This window comes from Aotus nancymaae, unplaced genomic scaffold (genome assembly GCF_030222135.1).
Source record: "Aotus nancymaae isolate 86718 unplaced genomic scaffold, 86718_ANA_hifiasm-v0.15.2.pri h1tg000014l, whole genome shotgun sequence".
NCBI lineage: Eukaryota > Metazoa > Chordata > Mammalia > Primates > Aotidae > Aotus > Aotus nancymaae.
Genome location: NW_026988425.1, coordinates 111,210,775 through 111,227,376, shown reverse-complemented (window position 1 = coordinate 111,227,376; position 16,602 = coordinate 111,210,775). Strand labels below are relative to the sequence as shown.

At 45.6% G+C, this 16,602-nt stretch overlaps 1 protein-coding gene across 1 annotated transcript in view; it reads right to left on the bottom strand.

The window, feature by feature from the left end:
• Positions 1–16,602, bottom strand: part of ADAMTS17 (ADAM metallopeptidase with thrombospondin type 1 motif 17) — a 330,513-nt gene that overhangs the window by 303,021 nt on the left and 10,890 nt on the right. The window lies entirely within an intron of this gene.

The following is a 16,602-nucleotide window of genomic DNA, read 5'->3' as shown; positions in this document are numbered from 1 at the left end:
CATTAGCAAATAGGATGCAATATCACATTTAGGAAAAAATACACCACAACCAAATGAGATTTATTCCAGAACTTAAAGTTGGCATAACATTAGACAACTATTTACACAATATGCCATATTAACAGATCGATGGAGAAAAATTATAGGCAAGTTTCCATGATGTTGCAAAAGCCTTTGGAAAATTTGATACCCACGTAAAATTTTATTTTACTTATTTATTTATTTTTTGAGATGGAGTCTAGCTCTGTCACCAGGCTGGAGTGCAGTGGTGCGATCTTGGCTCACTGCAACCTCTGCCTCCTGGTTCAAGTGATTCTCCTACCTCAGCCTCCTGAATGGCTGGGATTACAGGATTACAGGCACGTAACATCATGCCCAGCTAATTTTTGAATTTTAGTAGAGACGGGATTTCACCATGTTGGCCAGGATGGTCTTGATTTCCTGACCTCGTGATCCACCCACTTTGACCTCTCAAAGTGCTAGGATTACAGGCATGAGCCAAAAAAAATACACCCACACAGGCCAAATCTGAGACTGTTTGGGCATCAAAGTAAATAAATATATAAATGAATATCCATGGGGTAAAATAAGAATCTACAAGTCCACACAGATAAATACAACCTTGGCCAAGTAATAGAAGTTGGCATGCCCGATAATGGGACAGACATACAGCATGTGCCTCCTGATAAGACACACTGAGAAGACCACAACATCACTTCTACGCTATTCCTGTGGAAATGTACACCCCAAATGTAACCATGAAGATACATCAGACAAAACCAAGTTGAAAGACATCCTACAAAATAACTAGCCCATACAAATATTTTGGGGGAAAAAATGTGCAGATCAGGAAAGACAAATCCTCAGGAACTAACCCAGACTGCAGAAGACTCAGGAGACGTGACAGCTAAATGCAATATGTGATTCTAGACTGGATTCTGTACCGAGAAAAGAAAGCTATAAAAGGCATCAGTGTGACAACTGGAAGAACGTACATGCGAATGGTGTATCAGCTAACAGGACCGGATTCACCAAGTCTATCCCCACGTTAAGCGTTCTAAGAAAGTTAGTACGTATAGACACAAGGACATGATATCAGCAAATTTGTCTCAAGTGCTTCAGAACAAAATGTGTGTGGAGGGAGACAGGGTTGGAAAAGGAAAGAAGAGAGGGTTGAAAGAGCGGAGACAGAGAGAGAACAGGGTAGAGACAAAAATGTTGATCCGCGAATTTGGGTAACGGATATACCAAGTTCTTTGAAACTACAGTATACCAAAGTAAGAAGCAAAGCAGAAGTGTGGGAGAGTATGACACCAGCAAAGGGGACAAGGGTAACAGTTATTTCTGAGTCAAGGTGACTGGAAAAAACTGGTGAGGACATGGACAGACATCATCCGACAAGGCTTTGGTTCAGAAACACCAAGTTACCGGGAATGGACAGCGCCTGCAGCCAGCCACAAAGATGAGAGGCTGGGGACAGAGAGTGGGAGACGTGCCCAGTGGGACTGCTCTCAGCTGGAGCCAGCAAGGATCCCCAGGCCGTGAGAAAAAAGAGCAGCAGAGACCCGGGATACCTGTTTGGAAGAAGGGGAGGAAGAGGAGCCAACCACCCCCGAGAGTGCATTTTATAAACCGAGGACTGAAGGAGGCACAAGGAGCAAGGGGTCCCTAGTGTCAAATGCCTCTGAGTGACAATGGGAAAAACCCCACCGGCTCTGTTGTAATGGCATGACCTGGGGCAGGTCCCAGCTGGGAGACATCAGTCCCCAGAGCCCACCTGGTCTCAGGGGTAAAAGCAAGGATGCTGGGAATGCTGGGCTGGAGGCAGATCAGGAGGCAGGCAGATGGGCAGGCAGGCAGCGTGGCAGGCGAGACTTCCGTCCTCTGCCCCAGGTATCCACTGCAGGGGCGAGGAGCCGGGTGGGGGCACCGCTGCCAGCCTGATGGCTCTGTTCACCCCTCTCTTCTCTCCCTCCACCCTTCCCAGGGAACACCACAGGGAATCAGAAACTCATCAGGGAATTGGAAACTCTTCCCTAGAACAACACTGGTGATCAGCTGACCTCAGGGAGGGTGGCCGCGTGAGGACAGGGACATAGTTCTCTCAGAATCCCCAGTGCTCAGAACAGGGCTTAACACAGCATAAAGAAACACTGGCCAAGCGAATACATCACTGCCCTGGATAAGAGGACATGTCACAAGTGTAAACGCAGAAGCCTGCCACATGTGGCTGCTCACGCCTGTAATCCCAGCATTTTGAGAGGCTGAGGTGGGTCAACTGATCAAGTCCAGGAGTTTGAGACCAGCCTGGACAACACAATGAGACATGCGTCTACACAAAAGAAAAAGAATTACACAGAGGACTAAAAATATACTATACTACTTTAAAGACACATACACACACAGTCACTGAAGACTTAAAAGTATAGAGAATTTAACTCATACTTACATGAAGGCTCATTTAAACACTGTCCCCAGCCCTGGCTTGTCCATTTCTGACTGTCTCCAGATCAGCCCAGAAAGCAGGACCCACCAGAGGGAACAGGGGCAGAGGGGTTCCCTCTGAGGCAAGAGGGAGCGCCTTTGTGGATGGCCCTTGAGGAGCCTAAGAGGCTCACTTCGGCCAAGCCTTGAACACTCCCCAGGAAGTCTCCAAGCTGCTTCTGCGGAATGACTCTATTTTAACAAAGAAGGAAGGATGAAGGAAGGATGGGAGGAATACAGCATAGATCAACGGGTTGTTCATGCAGGAAGAATTTTTTAACTGACTATGCCAGGTTTTTTGAAGGTAACAAGCTTTCTTAAGTTATTAGCTTTTTAAGAAGGTAAGGGCCCCAGCACTGTGCACTGATGCGAACTGCCACGGGCTGCCTCCCTGTTCTTCCATCCTGGGATATCCATGTCACCCCAATTTCTGCCACAGCTGTGGTGGCAGTGCAGCTGGCCCAGCCTCTCCTCAACCATGTGATGCTGGCCTTTGCTTTTCGCAGGCTTTCTCACCTACAAGCCCACTCCCTCGGCCTGCACAGGAGCATCTCAGAAGTTGAGAGCCAAGAAGCCCTGGATCAGACTTCCCTTCACACCATCCGTGGGTCAGGTCTGGGGGGGCTTCTGTGCACGCCCCAGTGTTCCCGTGGGAATCAAGCCCGTTGCCTGCAGCAACAATCATGACCCCCACTCAGTCACCGTCGGGTGGCCGTTTCCTCGCCCTGTCTCTCTCCTGCTCCCTGTAACCCCCTCCTCCTCCCCAGCACCTGCGCCCAAGTCCTAATCTCAGGCTTGGCTTTTGGGAAACGCATTCTCTGGACGTTTTCCATAGAGAGATGATACCTTATATTTTAATACTACTTTCTACTTAAATTCATTTGCATGAGCTCATTTAACTCCCTTTAACTTGCAACCTGGAGAAGCAAAAATATGAAGACATGCATTCCCTCTCTTTTAGAGATGAGGAAACGTAGGAGTAAGAGAAAACGGCTGACTTGTCTCTGCCTCTATGTGCTGGGAAGTAGAGGCAGACTGCGCCTGAGGCTGCCAGGCCCGGCCAGGGCTGTGTCCACTCCCAGCCACGCGGGCGGGCAGCAGGCAGTGTCCCTTTTACAGCATCCAACAGGCTCCACACAGTCACACGGCCTCGGGGAATAATCACAGCACTCATCATGGTTTTATAGAGTGATATTATTGGGTTTTAGTTTTATTCTTCCCAAAGAGTAATTACCAATTATCAACACACCACCCCTTCCCAAAGGGTGGGCATCCACCCACCCGACACCTCTAAAGAAAATCCTAAGATTTCCTCAGTCATTTATCGAAACGACTCATGAAAATGGGATTGAGGGACTTGGATGAAGACACGGTTCCTATCAATAAAATAGCAGGGTCTGAGGTTCTCCTCAAAGCGTGTGAGGCATAAGCTTGGAAGACAACGGAAAATGCAGAAGTGACAACCGCTGAACACTTGCAGTGTAAAAGGGGCCCCGTGGGCTTCTCTGGAAAACACTGACGTCCCAGAAACAATTACTTGGTGACTTCCACAGCACCCCTGCCCATGAGCACCGGGGAGCCAGGAAATGAGGAACTGGGTTCCCAGCCTCAAAGGAGCAGAGGTCTGCTTGATCCTCTGTTCTTCCAGGACAGACCCTCGCTCAGCGGACCCCTAACGTCAGCTCCAGAATCCTCCAGAGGAGCCGGTGGGGACACATCAGAAATGCCACAGGGCTGTGCTCTGACAGGGCACCTAAGAAACACCACTTGAGGTGTGTGACAGCTGTCCCCTGTGGCCCTAGGGAACAAACTCTGAGCATTTTGGAGGAACAACACTGAGAAAAGACACAGTGCTTGGACTTGAGGTCAGCAAAAGCAGTAGTGAGTGTCTGGTCTGCTGACTTACGGGGTATGCCTGTGGTTTTCCTGTCACGCGACCGTGACAAGGTAGCCTTTCTGTTCCTCTGCCATGGGCGCCTCACTGGGCCTAAAGCTGGGCACGGCCACCATTCCTGGTTTAGTTTTTCAAACCGGAGCTCCCAAAAGAGTAACACCAGGGGCAGGGGGCGGCCGTGAGTTGAGGGGCCAAGGCTGAAGTGGCCAAGAGCAGGGCAGGGCAGAGGACAGCATCCTAGAACCAGACGTGTGCTTTCCAGCAGTGACCAGAACGCAGAGGGACTGGGGGCCTGTCTCGAAAGTCCTGCCATCACCAAGCCCCAGGGACATCTGCAGGACATGGAGGGGAAGGCCTCCCTCAATGGCTCAGTCTGACGGGTCAGAGTGCATGATCTGACTTTCAGATGATGAGACTATGACATTTCTGATACGCCTGAGTCCGAGGAAGGAAACAGCTGCGGTAAACCATTCATGAATAATTCATAAAACATAGACAATTAGAAGGACCTAGAAATTATAATACAAAATCTAACACTCCCACCTTATACTTTTTTAATACCAGCTGTGGTCTGAATTTTATGTCCCCCCCAAATGCAGACATTGAGACCTAATCTACAATGTGATGGTACTGGGAGGTGAGGCCTTTGGGAGGTGATTAATGAGGGTGGGGCCCTCATGAATGGTATTAGTGTCCTTACAAGAGAGTCTCCCGAGAGCTAGCTAGCCCCTTCCCCCAGAGGAGGACACAGACAGAAGGCACCATCTGTGAAGCACATGCTGAGGCTGCTGCTACCGCGGTCTTGGGCTTCCCAGACTGTACAAGTGTAAGAAATAAATTTCTGCTGTTTATGAACTATCTAGTCTACAGTTTTGGTTATAGCAGTCCAAACAGACTAAGACCATTCCTTAGGCAAATGCCAAGTAAAGAAACGGGAAAATCTCACGTGCCATAAAGGTGGAGAAATGTCACACCTGGAAGAGTGAGTGAGTGATCTGAGGCCTCAACAATCCAGCAGGCTGGGCCCAAATATTGACCTACTGGGTGAAGGGCCAGTGTTAAGCGACAACATGGAGATGGGAGACCTGGCCGGGACTCCAGAGTGGCTGGGCAACGCCACCCACGGCACAGGGGGGTGCAAGGAAGTCTGTGTGCATCCAGAGCTCAGGATACCAGCGGGACACGGGCAGGGTCCCCAGTACAAACCCAAGTCTGTGCTATACACACAAGTAGATGACCCTGTGCTGCTGATGGGCTGAGAAGCACTGAAGGAGAGAGGACGTGTGCACTCGCCAAAGAGCCCTGGGGCATCCGGCAGACGTGCATGTGAAATGACTCAGTAAGATTTTTCCATAACCCAGGGCACGGGGGACTCCCGAAGAGGGCGGAATAGGACTGGGGGCAGGGGGTGGTCATGAGTCGAGGGACCAAGGCTGAAGCAGCCGAGAGCAGAGCAGAGGATGGCGTCCTGTGAACAGATATGTGCTTTTTTCAGCAGTGACCAGAAAGCCAGAGGGGCTGAGGACCTATCTTGAAAGTCCTGCCATTACAAAGTCCCAGGGAAGTGGGGTAGGAGGGAGGACATTTCAGCAGAATTTGAGCTCACAGTATAAACTGACAATCCACATCCAAAAATGGTCCAGTCTCAGGGAGCATGAGCTGACGTTCCTCAAGAAATTCAGAAGGCAGTTGGGTACGGTGACTCACACCTGTAATCCCAGCACTTTGGGAGGCCGTGGCAGACAGATCACCTGCAGTCAGGAGTTCAAGAATAGCCTGGCCAACATGGTGAAACCCCGTCTCTACTAAAAATACAAAAAAAATTAGCCAGGCATGGTGGCACGCACCTATAGTCCCAGCTACTCGGGAGGCAGAGGCACCAGAATCACTTGAACCTGGGAGGCGGAGGTTGCAGTGAGCCCAGATCACACCACTGCACTCCAGCCTGGGCGACTGGGTGGGATTCTGTCTCAGGGCGGGGCGGGGGAGAATTCAGAAGGTGGAATCACTCAAAAATGACTTCAAATAATTATACTAAAAAGATCTAAAGTGATAAAGGAAAGGTAATGCATGAGACAACAGGACGCTATAAAAAAGACAGCAGTGGAAAAGAATCAGGTGTAACTTCTTAACATATCAAATATAATCGCTAAGATTAAAACCTCAGTAGAAGATGACATGAAGATCAGGCCTACTTTAAGAACAATCTGGTGAACTTAGAAAGCAATGACAGGAAGTTCTCTAGACTAGAGAACATAGAGATGGAGACCAAAAACACAAAAAGAAGTCACAAAACATGGAGGAAAAAATAGTGAGGTCACACATATCAGTTAGGAATTCCAGGAGAATGAGTAGGGAATGGGAAGAGGCACGTCTCCACAGGGGGAGGCTGGGAAAATCATGATGAGTCCCAAACAGAATCAACACGGGCAGTCCACAGGGAATGCTGCAGAACCCAACCACAGTTCTGCAGAGACAGAAGACAGAGCGTTACAGAGAATCTAAAATCAGATGGGCAGAGGACCTTCTGTAACAAAAACACAAGTCACAAGACAGTACAATGATATCTTTAAAGTGTTGAGAGAAGACTCAACCGAATTCCACGTTTGGCTAAACATCACTAAGAGTAAGGGTGGAGGCTGAGCATGATGGCCCACAACCGTAGCCCTAGCACTTCCGGAGGCCAAGGCAGGCCAACTGCTTGAGTCCAGGAGATCGAGACCAGCCTGGGCTATACGGTGAAACGCTGTCTCTAAAAAAAATACTAAAGATTAGCCAGGCGTGGTGGTGCATGCCCCTAGTCATAGCTACTCATGAGGTTCAGGTGAAAGGATCCCTTGAGCCTGGGAGGCAGAGGTTGTAGTAAACCAAGATCATGCCGCTGCACTCCAGCATGGCAGCATGGAGACAGAGCAAGACCCTGTCTCAAAAAACAAAACAAAGAGTAGGGGTAAAATACAGACAGTTTCAATAAAGCAAAAATAATAATGTAGCCATGTGCAAACCCTCATTTAAAAACATTCTTCAAGGACATTAAGCCCAGGGAAGTGGGTAGCAGGAAACAACACTGAGCAGCTGACAGATCAGTCAATCAAGTGATTCTAACTGCAAAACATGACTCCATTCACTGGGAAGGGACAGACAAAATGCGGCTACATTCACAGACAAAAATAACACGTAAAATCAATGTTAAAGCGTTTGAAGCCTCTTGTATTATAAAGGAAAGAAACCTGACGCCTCAGACTTCCGTCATATACTTTTTTTTTTAATTTAAAGGCAACAACAACAAAATTTTAATAGATTATCAAACTCCCATGCTGGAGTGCAGTGGCACAGTCTTGGTTCACTGCAACCTCTGCCTCCCAGGCTCAAGGGGTCCTCCCACCTCAACCTCTCGAGTAGTTGGGACTACAGGCATGCACCACCATGCCCGGCTAATTTTTAGTATTTTTTTAGAGACAGGATTTCACCATGTTGCCCAGGCTGGCCCTGATCTCCTGGACCCAAGGAATCGGCCAGTGGAAGAGAGAAGGGGAAAATTTTTTTAAAAGTTGGTCAAGCCAATAGAAAGAAACAACAAAAACAAAAAGAAACAGAAGCGAAAAGACAATGTTACAGTGAACAGACAACAGAAGGTGGTAGGAACAAGGGAAGTCCTAGTGATAACAACATAAACGTGAAAACACCAACCCTGCCCACGAAAAAACACATTCCCACACTGGACATTTAAAAAAATTCAAATACATCTTACTTTTAAGAAACATATATACATCATCAAGACAGAGAACAACTGAAAATAAAGCTAAGGAAAAAGAAACATCATGCAAACATTTACCAAAATAAAACTTGACCGGCAATATTAACATTAGCTGAAAACATCTGGAAAGATATAAGTATTAGCAGGGATAAAAACGGCCCATCACCTGAAGATAAAAGGAATGGTTCACCAGCAGTACAGCTCCTACGCCTGTGCACACCAAACAATACTGCCTCACAACTTAGAAAGCAAAGATCAATGGAATTAAAAGGCAAAACTGGCCAAGCCACAGTAAGTTATGAGATTTTTAATATATCTCTAAAACAAATCAAGCAGGTCCAAAATAATGAGAATATGAACGATTTTGACGTCACAATAACTTCAGTAAATGGGCATACAGAATGCAACAATTAGAAAATATACACCCTGTTTGCAGTAATTTGAGATTATATACTCTTTTAACACATAAAACATTTATTAAAACAAAAATGTCTATGTTCTATGCCGCAATGCAAATCTCTTCCATTACCAATAAATGAATAACGTATGGAATTCAGTATGCTCAAAAGCTTCTAATAAACCTAACCCTCCTGTAGATAACAACTATGAACTTGAACAAAATACAAAAATCCAAAGACCTGAAGGTTGGAAGATCTGGGAGTCAACACCCAGAAGACAGGAACAGCACAGGAGACGGAGGGAAGGCCTGGGCAGGGCCATGCAGAAGGGCTAATGCTCCAACAGAAAGCTTGCAGCCCCTGTGATCGGAAGAACCAGAGGACAGAGTGCAGGGCAACAAGGTGACTGGGAAGTAGAGAGGAGGCATGCTGGAAAGGAGAGATCCACAAAGGGGAAACCCAGAAGTCTGCATATAAATTCTACCCAGCTCTCAGGATGATGCCTATGTGGAAAAGAGTCTAGCTAATAAAAGAATTGAGATTTGAGTTGCCACTCAAGATACAAATTCTGCAGTTTGAGTCCAGTAAAATTAACTGCCAGCTAAAACACTCTCCAAAGGAATAGAGTTACTTTTACAATATCCAGAACACAATCCAAAATTACCCGACACGCAAATAACTTGAAAAATGTGACACCTTTTCAAGAGAAAAGACAACCAATGGAGACCAAACCAGAAGATGACCCAGATGTCACAGCAGACAAGAATTTTAAAGCAACTGTTACCATATACTCAAGGACTTAAAGGAAAATGTGCTCATGATGGACAAAAAGACAGGAAATCACAGCAGAGATACTGGTGCTATAAAAGAACCCAATGGAAATATGTGCACCACATTCTCCATTGTTATACACAGAATTACAAGTCATGTTGTAAAGATAGCAAAAAATTTACATGAAAAAATAAAAATTCAATTAATCTACAGCATATTTACTTTTGCCACATACTGTATTTATACACATTAACTTAATCATCTTAATTCTATAAAACACATGCAATTATTATCACCCTTTTACAAATAAAGAAATCAAGACACGATGAGGGGTTAAATAAATTACCCAAGGTCACTCAAGCTAGTGGTAGAGGTAGGAAATCAAATCCAGCAAACCTGTCTCTAAATTCTTACTATACTGTACTCTCTCTCTAAGGAAAAAGTATGTGGAAATTATAGACTATTGAGAAGAGGGTACTACAAATATTACAAACCAAAATGTGTATGCACCTATAGGTGTGCTTAGAGGGAAATGTGTAGCCCTAAACATATAAATTAAAAATAAGGAAAGTAAAATTCACTGAGCTAGATATTCTACTCAAGAAGTTACGGAAAAAGCAACAGGGCTAAATCTAGAGAACATTTAAAAAATAAAGGAAAAAAATAATAAAGATACGAATAGAAATTCAAGACGGAAACGGAAAATAAAAAGAAAACCAAGCTAGTTCTTTGAAAAGGTTATTAGACAAAACTCTACAACAAAGAGAAATGAACAATATTTGCATTTATTAAGAGGGATAAATCTAGAAGACGAGATGGTGAGTGATGAATGCAAGCTGCGTAGCATAAAATCATTTATGTAAATTTTAAAACACACAAAATACAGAATGCAATTTATGATTCTATATCATAAGTGTTATAAAAGAAAAAAAAATACGGAAAGGGAGGGTTTCCCTATGTCAAGTCAGCCTGGTGGTTACTTCCAAGGAATAAGCCAGAGCCATGATCGGGGGTGGAAGGGAGAACACTATCAGTCATATCCGTAAATGTTCATTTCTCTCAAAAAAAGAAGAAAGCATCCCAGCACTTTGGGAGGCTGAGGTGGGCAGATCACCTGAGGTCAAGAGTTCGAGACCACCCTGACCAACAACAGCAAAACCACGTCTCTACTAAAAATAAAGAAATTAGTCGGGCATGGTGGCAGGTACCTGTGGTCCCAGCACCTCGGGAGGCTGAAGCAAGAGATTCGCTTGAACCCAGGAGGTGGAGGTTGCAGAGAGCCAAGGTCATGCCACTGCACTCCAGCCAGGGCGACAGATTGAGATTCCATCTCAAAAAAAAAAAATTTTTTTTTTTAAAAAGAAGAAAGCTCTGAAGCAAATCTGACCAGATGTTAACATGGGTTGAGTCTGAATGCTGATACACAGGTTTGTTTTGTTTTGCCTGCTGTAAATATTTCATAACTCAAAATAATTTACACCTGCTACATTCATTTACATCTTCACTGCCTACCTCCCCCACCAAACCCTAAGTTCCCCGGAGGCAAGGACCACACTATGTAAAGTTCACCATAGCATGCAAATCTGAGCAGTGTCTGAGGGTCAGTGAGTAGGGAACTTACGCGGATGACCTGAAAGTACAACTTCCTGTCTATAAATACTAAGATTCCTTGATTTCCCTGTGAATCTGCTCAAGACCCAAGAATGACAGATTCAAGAATAATCACAAGAGCCTTCAGCTGACAGCTCAGGGCTCTGCAGGGTCTCTCTCTCCCTGAGTTAATACAGAAGGAAGGCATTGAAGTGGTTCCCTTGATAGTCAAAATGAGCAGATGAATTATAACCACAGCAGCTGCAACAACAGCCAACGTGGACAGGCACTAAGGGGCAAGTGTGCATTACCTCATTTAATACTCAAAAGCCCTAAGAGGTAGGTGACATTAGGAGGACACTGCGGCTCAGAGAGGGTGGCACCATTCTAACTTGCCCGAGGTGACACAGCCCCTCCAACGTTTCTCAAGAGTGTAACTCAATAGAAGACCAGCTAACGAAGACGTCTACGGTTATAGACAAGGTTCCTTTACGTGGCCCATTTCTAGTTTCCTCTAAATGTGATTTTTACCTTTTAGGCATTTATGAGAGTTCTCTTGAGCATGCCCCCCATGGTGGCTGGAGATGGTTATGGCACCCCTGGTTCTCTGCGTTCCTCAGAAATCACCCTGCGACCGTCACCATCCCATGGTGTGGGGAAGAAAACAGAGCCGTGTGGCCTGAACTGTGCGCCACTCCCCGACCACTACTCCGGAACTCTCCCAGATTCCTATGTTGAAGTCCTAGCCCCCAGGACCTTAGACTGTGGTTGCACTTGCATATAGGGTTTTTACAGAGATAACTAGGCTAAAATAAAGTCACAACAGTGGGCCCTAAACCAATATGACTGGGGTCCTCCCAAAAGGAACTCTGGATAGAGACACATACAGAGATAAGACCACGTGAAGACACAGGGAGAAGACGGCCGATATGGTTTAGATGACTGTCCCCTCCAGATCTCATAAAGAAATGGGATGCCCACGCTGGAGGTGGAGTCTGGGGGTAGATGTTAGATCATGGGGGTGGATCCCTCACGAATGGTTTAGTGCCATCCCCGTAGTGATGAGTTCTCACTCCATTAGTTCATACAAGAGTTGGCTGTTTAAAAAGACCCTGCACCTCTTCACTCTCTCTTGTTCCCTTCTCTCGCCATGTGACAAGCTGACTCCCCTTGGTCTTCCACCATGACTGGAAGCTTCCTGAGGCCTCACCAGAAGCAGATGCTGGCGCTATGCTTTGTGTACACCCCGGAGAACTATAAGTCAAAATAAACCTCTTTTCTGTGTAAATTACCCAGCTTCAGATAGTCCTTTTGGGCAACACAAATCTACTAACACAACAGCCAACTGCTAGCCAAATAGAGAGGCCTGGAACAGAACCTTTCCTCACAGCCTCAGAAGGAATGGACCCTGTCAACACCTTGATCTCACACTTCTGGCCTCCGGAACTGTGAATAATAAATACCACCAGAACAATCAGTTTCTGTCGTTTAAGCTCCCGGGGCTGTGGTGCTTTGGAGCAGCCTCTGTTGCTCCAAATACAGAGACACAGAGACAGGAAGGAACTCTTCTGGGGTCACACCAAAGGAAAACAGAATTGGGCCTCTACCATGGTTTTTTTCTCTTTGCAGAATAATAATAATTCTTAAACTATTGATGTCTGCTTACAGTTAACATTTATATGCAAATAAATATTTAAAATACTAACTTGGAGCAACTCAAAGCAGCCATGTAATACCACTCCTTTTAGGTTCTGCTTCCAGTTAAGACATAGAAGGAAAGACTCCAACTACCACTTTTACAACAACGAACACCGGATAAACTACAAAACCATATTTTATTTTATCCACTGGGAGAGCTGAGGTCAAAGAAGTGTAGCGGAACCAAATTTCAGAGGAATTGAGCCCTTCCTGAGCAAAGATCCACAGCCATAGCTATCCCTGGGGCACAGGTGGAATAAGGAGCTAATTTCATCTAAGCTGTGGAAAAGAGGAAACAGCCACATTTTTAACCGTGTAGGCTGGAATAATGGATTACATCTGGATTCGAGATGTCTTAAATCTACTCCAGACTTTCACCAGGTGTGTGGTGGCAGGCAGAAGTTGGGACATGGATGGAAACACAGTGGTACCTGCAGTCACATGAGTCTTGGCACCTACGCTCCTTATGGGGAGAGACCTAAGCCTGCTATAAACCTTTGCGACTAGTGGCAAACTCAGTCCAAGCCAGCTCACCTCAAATCCCAATTACACAGAACAGCTGACCTCCTCATCCTGGCTGCCTCTCTGCCCCTAAGAGGAGCCAGCTGAGGACACATGGCTGGCATGCAGAGAAGTGACGCCTGGGCAAGCGTTACCTGACATCCAGCCTCCTGCTGTACTCGTCAGCTCCAAGAACTCCTGTCAATGGTGTCTTTAGTGTTTAAGCCAGTTTGATTTCTGTCATTTCCAACTGAAGCATTCTTAACCCATTTATGCCTGAGGCTGCAAATTTTTTTGTGTGAAAAATCAGACCTTGGCAATGACCTCGAGCAGTAGCATATAAATAACTCCCACAAGCTTAGCGTTCCAATAATGGAATACTAGGTATAATTGGTACAAAGCACAAGACCCGACCAATTGTGTATTACAAAGTATATACACATATTAGACACGCAAATTCTTGCATAAATTAGCAATACACAATTTCTAAAGAGTACGGTATCCACCAAATAATATTCTTTGAAATTATCTTTATAATGCTATAAATGTACTAGATAATACTAGAAAATAACAGTAATTTTTTAAAACAATAACAGAACTTAACCTATAAAGCAGACATCAATACTTCACAGAAACCACAGCTGGAGGCATAATCACACTCCAGTGAGCTCACCACAGCTCAACATGTTGTGGGATTCCTATTTTGCAAATGCTAAGGGAAAATTACTCCTCTATTTCAGCACCTACTTCTACCATACACATGTGAAATACACCATGGTGGAGGAGAGGAAGATTCAGATTGTTACTTAAGAGCATGAAAATGCTCAGAGGAAGATTCTAAACTGAATCAGAATGGAGAAATTAAAATAAGCGTAGAAGGAAGACGAAAAGGTTTGAAGTCAAAACAACTATTTAAAAATCAAGGAACATTTCAAAATATCCAAGGCACTATTTTAGTTTGCCAAGTTCCAACCTGGAGTGGTATTTTATGGATCAGTTTATCAGGCCCCCAAAATAAGGAGCAATGTCGGAAACAGAATCAGCCTGTTCTCTCACCTGGAGCTCCAAAGACCACTAGAAATGCAACCTCAGTAGTATCCAAGGGAAAGAAACAGTTGCCAGGTGGCTTGGCTGTGACAGTCCTTCTAGCCCCCATCCCTGCTCAGACATAAAACCCTACTTAACACAGCAGCTCAGCTAGGTTCACCTTTCAAATGCACTCAGCCCTTCATGGGGGATGTTTCTTAGAGTCCTCCTCACCTCCAAGAGCCGGCAAGGCTACTCCCAGGCCATGTCCAAGGCTATCATAACACAAGGTCAACAACAGGGCACCATGAAACCTAGGGCTGCCACGTTCAGCCAGAAAGAGCATGTTCCCATGGGAACTCTGGGATTAATCTAATCTTTCTAGGAAAGATTAGGAAACGTCTAGGAAACTTCAAGAATATACTTTGCAGATGTCCCAGTCAATTAATTTTCCCAATTTCTAAACTCCTGATGTTTGAAAGCTTAATCCAAACTAGATAGGCCCTAATTGACTGCTCGTTAGCTAAGCCTATTAAAAGGCCCGTTGTCATTCTCAGGACAGTCAGAACATTTACTGAGTAGTTCACGCAATGCAAGCAGGACCAGAAGCAAAATATGTAACCCTCCTCTATGCCTGTGTTCCTGATCAGTACAGAGCCTGAGTCTGCCACAACCTTAAATACACACACTGCTCTTGCAGCAAAAAGCAAGCCGATGCAAGGTTTGAGAGCAGGGAAGGGGAGATTATATTTTTAAGCAAGTTCAGAAATTTCTCCCTACCCTCTTGCACGGCTGCTCTTGTTTTAACTTTTTCCATCACATTTACCCCACCCTGGTTTTGTTAATTTTATTTCCTCATTAAAGGCTAGACAGTCTATTAAAAGAATGCTTCAAAACTCATCTAAGGGACAAAAATGCAAACACAAGCACCATTTATCATTTTGTCAGCGATCCTCAGTAACACGCCACTAAAGAGGATGGAAGCCGGTCATTAGACAAACATCCCATTATCTCATCTACAAGCACGCCGAGTTCTGACCATAGACTAGCGTCTGATGAACGGTGGCGTGAGCAGAGAGAATGGCAAGAATAAGACACATCTGTCCTTTGTTTCACTGCACAGCCCTGCTTGAAAGCGCTCACCTGGGAAAATCCACTCCCCCCATGGCCCACAGGTGCTATCCCTCAGGCTTAACAGCCCTTAGTGATGTGGTTTTCAACACCAGCTGAACATCAGAACCACCTGGGAGCCTTTACATTGCCAGATGTCCCCAGGACGTCTAATTAAAGCAGCTCTCTGTGGGTTAGACCCGGGTGTGAGTAGTTGTTAAACCTCCCCTCCAGATGATGCCAAGGTACAGCCAGGGCTGAGGACCACTGCCATGGAGAAATTCCTCTACCTCTGAGCCAGTACACTCAGGTGAGCTGCAGAAATTGTATGAAGATTTAGAATGACTAGCAGTTACTAACTTTAAAAGGAGATAAAGCCTCCCCCATAAAAAAGAAAGAAAGAAAGAAAAGGTCCACCAAGGCAGACATAGGTAGGGTCAGGGACTCAGGTTGGAAATAGCACACTGGGGGCCGGGCATGGTGGCTCATGCCTATAATCCCACGACTTTGGCAGGCCAGGGCAGGAGGATCACTTGAGCCCAGGAGTTCCAGACCAGACTGGACAACATGGAGAAACCCCATCTCCACAAAAAACAAAAATCAGCTAGGTGTAGTGGTGCACACCTGTGGTCCCAGCTACTCAGGAGGCTGAGGTGGAAGGATCACTTAAGCCCATCAGGTTAAGGCTGCAGTAAGCCATGATCACACCACTGCACTCCAGCCTGGGTGACAGAGTAAGACCCTGTCTCCCCCCAAACACACACACACACACACACACACACACAAACCGTACTGACATCAAGCCCACAACCAACCGTCAGACTTACCAAGACTGCTTCCTATCAAAGGGAATTTTTTAGGTACTAGTAATTTTATGAGGTCTTCCTCACTTTTGTAAGGATGAAGAACAGAAAAACCCTAATGTCTCCATCTGGGACTGAAAGTTCTCCTGAAGTGAGCTCTATCCAGCACAATCACCTCTAATACACACCCAGACAAGGCTAAAGAGAAAGGCAACCTACTTCCATCAAGTCCCCACACAGCAGCTGAGCTGAATTGCAAGACTTGCTTACAAATAACAAGGTAATTCCAAAGCGGTCACATAATCAACTTATTTCCAATGTCACCAGACTACCAAACCAAGACACATGAATTTTCATGCAAAGATAAGTCTTTAAGCTTCAGAAGCACAACCCCCAGAGGTCAGCAGTGGGGTCCCACGATCTCCTGGGAGGAAATGCCACCCATGATCCAGTTTCACCTGGGGACATTTGCAGCCCCGTGAAATGTTCAATATGTGACAGATCATCCACATTAGGGTTGCTCGAAGAGAGACCCAGAGTATAAAAGCCCTAGGTTCTCCCCCGACACTG